Source organism: Sminthopsis crassicaudata, chromosome 1, assembly GCF_048593235.1.
Source record: "Sminthopsis crassicaudata isolate SCR6 chromosome 1, ASM4859323v1, whole genome shotgun sequence".
Classification (NCBI taxonomy): domain Eukaryota; kingdom Metazoa; phylum Chordata; class Mammalia; order Dasyuromorphia; family Dasyuridae; genus Sminthopsis; species Sminthopsis crassicaudata.
This window is the reverse complement of record NC_133617.1, coordinates 144,593,671-144,600,287: the sequence shown is the minus strand read 5'-3', so window position 1 is coordinate 144,600,287 and position 6,617 is coordinate 144,593,671. Positions and strand designations below refer to the sequence as shown.

The following is a 6,617-nucleotide window of genomic DNA, read 5'->3' as shown; positions in this document are numbered from 1 at the left end:
AGACATTTGCCATATGTTCTTAGAGAGCACTCTTTTTTTCCCTCAAATATCTATAAACAAACCTATCTAGAATTTTTCTAGATAATGGCACCACTTTTTTGTCCTTTATAAAGTTGTGAAATATGCCCATTCTCTTTCTCTTTAAAGTATTTTTTAAAAAATAATTACTAGGGCTTTCCCCTGGCTGGCCGAGTGGAGCCTGCACGATGCCTGGAGTCATGGTGAAGGACATGAATCAACAGAAGTTTGTCCCGGCCCTGGCCGCCTTCCTGAAAAAGTCAGGGAAGCTGAAAATCTCCAAATGGGTGGACATGGTCAAGTTGGCCAAACATAAGGAGCTGGCGCTCTATGACAAGAATTGATTCTACATCTGGGCTGCCTCCACCGCCAGACACCTGTACCTCCGAGGAGGGGCCAGTGTGGGATCCATGACCAAGATCAATGGGGAGCATCAGCGCAATGGGGTCATACCCAGCTACTTCAGCTGAGGCTCCAAGAGCGTGGTACAGAGGGTCCTGCAGGCCCTGGAGGGCCTCAAGATGGTGGAAAAGGACCAGGATGGGGCCCAGAAGCTGACACCTCAGGGACAGAGAGACCTGGACAGAATTGCCGGACAGGTGGCAGCTGCCAACAAGAAACATTAGGACAAACCACACCAGAGTCATTAATAAATTGCCTTGTTTGTTAAAAATAAATAAATAAAATAATAATAATAATAATAGTAACAATAATAATTACTAGGAATGGTTATGTAAAAACATTTGCAAGTTCTTCTAATCCTCTAAAATGTGTGTAAGTAATCTGAATTTAGAAATTTAAACTCATTCCTATGATCTGCCTTGCATATCTTGACCTTCAATTCCCTTATTCATTGTTAGTTCTATCCTTTGCAGCGAAGTTGTCTTCCCCTACTGTTGAAGACAGAAATTGAACAGTTTTTCCTTAGCTCTAACATCTATGGGAAATTTAGCATGGAGTCATAGAATTTTATCGTTGGAAGAAATCTCAGAAACCACTTAGTCTCACTTATATCTAAATAAAAATCCCTTCTACAATATTCTTTATCATGCTCATTCAATTTCTAATTGTAGACTTCCAAATCTCCTTATCTACAAAAGGAATTCATTCTATTCTGGAAGGACTTTAAAAAGGAATTTTTGTTTAATTTTTTTTTAAGTTTTTCTTGCCTTTTATCAAGCTGAGATTTATTTCTTTCCAATTTGTACCTAATAGTGCTATTTTTGCCCTCTTGGTCCATCAAAAAAATATAATCTGTTTCCACAAATACGTGAAGATGGATATCCCATTCATTCCTAGTTCTTTATCTTACTCAAAACATAATTTTAAGTTTTTGTTTTGTTTTTTGCATTGACATTTTTTTTTCAAGTCTTCATTTATTCTGGGCTTTAGCCTCCTTACTAGTCTTAAATATATAAAGTATTCTTTTATATTCATTTATGAGTAACCAGGAGAGAGTCCTATCCAAATTGGCCTTTTCAGCCAAGGGTTACATATGCGTTCAGCAAATATTAATGTCAATCAATCAACAAACATTTATTAAATTCTTACAATATGGTAGATGCATACTAAGAACTATTGATACAAAGCCAGAGATATTTCTCCTAATCTCAAGAAGCTCACATTTTAAGAGGGAGACAACATGTTAAAAACTAGGCACATACAATAATAGCTATGTTAATTGCTATTATTTATATAGCTCTTGCTATGTGCCATGCACTAAGCTAACTACTTTGCAATTGTCTTAATTTATCCTTTTTTTTTTATTTTATTTTTCTGAGGCTGGGGTTAAGTGACTTACCCAGGGTCACACAGCTAGGAAGTGTTAAGTATCTGAGACCAGATTTGAACTCTGGTCCTCCTGAATTCGGGGCTGGTGCTCTATCTACTATGCCACCTAGCTGTCCCCGGCTTAATTGATCTTTACAAGAACCCTGCTATTATCAGCCCCACTTTACAGTAAAGAAACTTGAGGGAGAGTTTGTAATTTGCTCAGGGTGATATAGCTAGTAAGTAGCTGAGGCTGTACTTTAACTCAAATCTTCCTGAAGCCAAGCCCAGAGCTTTACCTGTTTGCCACCTAGCTTCCTATTGCATCATCTACATATAGAGTAAATGTGAGGTAATCTCCTAAGAAATTGGGATTTGAGCTGAGTTTTGATTGAAGCTGAGAAACAGGTGAGGAGATAGAGCATTTTAGATGTGGAAGCACACCTAGTGAGGAAATGTAGTGACATGTTCGAGAAACAGCAAGAAGGCAAATGATGCTGGACTGTAGAAAATGGGCAGGGAAGTAGAGTATAAGAAACCCAGAGGTGTGAAGAGCTTTAGAAGAAAATAAGAGAGAAAATGAGGATACATAATACAGATGGCTTTCTCAAAGAATCCACAAAGAGCAGGAAAGAATCCAGGAAGTTGCTAGAGGAGGTGGTCAAATGAAATGAGGAAAGTTTCAGGAGATAGTAAAGATTTGTTAGAAAGTAGGGATGATAGTGGGGAAGTCAGGTGGTGCAGTGCATAGAACACCTATCCTAGAATCAGAAAAAAAAAAAAAACTGAGTTCAAATCTAGCTTCAGATTATTAGCTGTGTGACTCTGAGCAAGTAACCAAGACCCTGTTTGCCTCAGTTTCCTCACTTGTAAAATGAACTGGAGAAGGAAATGGCAAACCACTCTACTATCTTTGCTAAGAAACCCCCCCCCAAAAAAAAGAAGTCATAGAGAGTCAAACACAGCTGAATAACAGCAGTAACAGTAGCAGACTATTAGAGAAGGCAGGTAAAGAGGGGATCAAGGATACATGCAGAGGGGTATACTTTGATAAGGTAATCCACCTCTTCACCAGAGATGGGAACTGACAAGAGAGAATGGCAGAAGATTGAGATGTGGGAAATAAGGGGAGGAAAAAAGTGAGCAAATGAATTCAATTTTTGCTTGACTTATAAATCCAGGAGAGGATAGAGAGAGGGAGTATGATGGCTGGTTTCAAGAGGCACAAAAAAGGTTTAGAATAGCTACAGTGATGAGCTATGATTAGGATGATTTAAAAGGCTTGACTTGCTGCAGTAAGAGCCATGTTAAGATGATGTACCATAACTCTGTAGTGGACCCAATTGGCAGTTTTGAGTTTTTCTTTAGCACTGATGGCATGTGAATAGAAAGGAAGAGAGGGAGATGGAGGGAAAGGAGTACGCTAGACATTATGGAGGAGAAAGCAGAATTAAGATGAAGTCTCTGCCCTCAAAAAGCTTATAATTTAGGAGAGGAAACTTTAAGTATTAAACAAATTGGCTTCTGTAATAGTTTAAACACTAGTCATCAAGAACCCTGGTCTGTCAGAGTAGCAGGTATTTAGGTAGAATTGAACACTTTGTCTCCAAGGGAGGCTGTGATTTTCTCCTTGTGTAGAGAAGGAGCTGGGCCATGATCGGATTATCAATAAGTCTTCCAAGGAAAAGGGAAGCAGGATCTAGGACTCTTGTAGCTGATCAAATTTTACTTTTGCTCTTTTACGTAAAAGAGGGACATTGAGTTAGAATTATATCTATCTACCACATATCAGATATTTGTAATCCAAGAGATGCTTTTATAGAGAATCAGAATAAAAATGATTTTCATGGTCACTCTAGAGCAGTAAGTTAACAGCTTACTCTTAACACTTTAACATCTACCTACCAAGTGCTTGGTATATATAAAATAATCTCAGAAACAAGCAAAATAATTTATTAAGAAATAATATATAGATATAAAGGTAGTTATACAGATTAGAGGTAGAATATGGAATAGACAAAGAATAAATGACTTTTAGGAGTTAAATAATATCTCAATTCTATCAAAAAGGGAATTATCTTCCTTGGTAAATCTTTCATCAGTTTCTTGTGGTACAGTTTCTGGGAATCAAGGGTTCTGATAGAGACTGACTTTCCTTACCTCTTTGCAGCTCTACTGCAATCTCTCAGTCTTTATTCAAAAGTTTGTGTCTCTTCTCTCACCCATATCTCTGATTCGTTTTCTTCCTTCAAAGTTTCTCCACCTTATCTGGTATCTTGGGCTCAAAAGTCTCTCAGTCTTTTTGGTGTCATTTTAGAGGCAACTGGTAGCACATGAGATAAAGTGCTGGGCCTGGCTAGATTCAGGATGATCTGAATTCAAATTTGAGCTTATTATCTAGGTAAGTCACAACCTCTGGTTAAGTATAAATGTAAAATGGGGATAATGATAGCACCTACCTCCCAGGGTGGTTTTGAGAATCAAATGAGATAGTATTTGCACACACACACACACACACACACACACACACACACACACACAACAAACAAACAAACAAACAAAAAACCATTGCCTAGTACCTGGCATATTATAGGTGATTAATAAATGCTTAGGTCTTTCTTTTCATGTAAACAGCATGTAGACTCACAGGACTACATTTCAGAGAACTGGCTCACCTACCTGAGGAGGATGCACTAATTAGCAGTCAGATAATGAAAATACAGAGATACTGAAAATTCAGTAAATAGTCTAATTTGACTGGAGCAGAAGCTATCTATGGAAGAGGAATTAGAATTAGGTGTGGAAAGATAGATTTGTCCTACAAATTGAATTATTTTGAATATGAAGCTAATAAGCTTAGATTTAGTTCAATAAACAATGGGAGATCTTTGAAGGGCTATGGTAAAAGAATGGCATAATCAGAGATTGTTTTATGAAATTTTGTTAGGATTACTAAGTGAGAACTGAGGTTGTCTGGACAGTGACAAGGTGAGAATTCAGGTTTTCTGGACAATTACAAGGTGAGAACTCAGGTTGACTTGATAGAAGGAGCAAGCCCATTGGCTGAAGTGGTTCTTCCCAGAAGCCCTTGCATTATCCCACGCCCATTCTCTGGGAGGATAAAGAGGACAGCACTCCAGGAAGAGGAGGAGACTCTGAATTGCATCAGGCTTGACGGGGCTCTCTGCAGGAAGGGAAGTCACTTCTTTGGACAAGAGTTAACAGCAACTGCCTGGAGACAACGGTTCATTACAGGAAGAAGAATCTGTCGGAGAGATTTGAGTAGAAGACACAGCAGATCTCTTCCCAGAGAGCGATCCAGCAGCTTCTAGAGACAACAGCTCAATACAATTGGCGTCCACACGTGGGGCAAGGACTTTTGCTTATCCTGACAAGAGGAGCTAGACCAGACCTTTGCAATTTGGCGCCCGAACAGGGACAGACACAGTCCTGATTCCAGTGGAAAAGCTTCCAATCTAGATCTCAGTCTCTCTGACCCAGAACCGTGAGTAACGAGGAAACTTTGTTAAAGATTAAGTGAGCGTGCTAATAGATAAACAAGGAACTTAACTTGTTAAGGGCTAAACCAGCAATCTCTTATAGTGAAATGGGGCAAACACCTTCTGTTCAAGGAAAATGTTTAGAGAGCATCATCAAGGTTATGAAAAACCAAGGCTTGATTATAATTTTAGAGGAGATTACTGAACTTTTAAGAACTGTGAAGGTCATATGTCCTTCTTTTTCTCTGGAAGAAGAATTGGATCCAGATGAGTGGAAATTAGTAGGAGAGCAATTAGGTGAACAGTACAATTACCTTTGTGACATTTTACCCTTTGGTTCCAGACCAAACTCAGTTTCCAAAGATACAATTCATACCTACAATTTAATCCAAATGGCTTTAAAAAATGTTATTCTAAAGGAAGAGATGAAGGAGCAAAATGGGGAGGTGTCAACTAAACTAGGTGAAAAGGATGAATCAGATAACAATGAAGTTAAGTACAATTCTGAGCAACAGCAACAGGAGCACCTCCCATCTCCTCCCTCAATTAACCCTTCAGGGGTGGAGCAAGAAGGAGGAGAGGAAGAGGCAGAAAACCTGAATTCTCACCTTGTCACTGTCCAGACAACCTCAGTTCTCACTTAGTAATCCTAACAAAATTTGATCTTTCTGTGGCATATAGAATAGATTGGAAAGGGATTAGAGGGAGGGAGATCATTCAAAAATGTATTTTTAAAAATAGTCCAGGTAAGAAATAATAAAGTCCTGAATTAGGAATGGAAAGTGTGGGATGAATGTGAGGAGCATTTTAGGAGTAGAATCAATACGATTTGGTGACTAATTGATATGAAGGGTGAAGGAAAGGAAGGAGTGAAATGTTTTAAGTTTTATTGAATTAAAAAAAAAAAAAAAAAGGTGATAATTGAGGAAATGGAGCTACCGAAGGAGGAATTGATCTTACTGAGCAGAGAGTAAAACTGATTTGAAACAACATCCTCCCACACGCCCACTTCATTGGGGTTGGAAAGAGAGGCTCATCTTTGAATATATTACTTTCCTCCATATTTTTATTAGCCCTTTAAAAATGTTTTTGTTATGCAGAAAGAGGGCTCATTAGCAATGAGGGTAACCTTCACCTTACTTTTATCCATCCATTCTCTAAAAAAGAAGAAAGGCAGTCTCCAAAGAGGCAAAATGGTAACAGGTCCCAACTCTCTGGCTGTTCACAACAGAGACCATACTGTGGGAGCTTTTAGTCCTTTCCTATACATAAAGTCTGGCTTGTGAACCAATTTCTCATCCCTTTCTGATTGATAACTTTCTCTTCTGG

At 38.6% G+C, this 6,617-nt stretch overlaps 1 pseudogene; it reads left to right on the top strand.

Annotated features, from left to right (window-relative positions):
• Positions 1 to 206: 206 nt before the first annotated feature.
• LOC141553025 (small ribosomal subunit protein eS19 pseudogene) lies at positions 207 to 691 on the top strand (annotated as a pseudogene).
• The last annotated feature ends 5,926 nt before the right edge of the window (positions 692 to 6,617 follow it).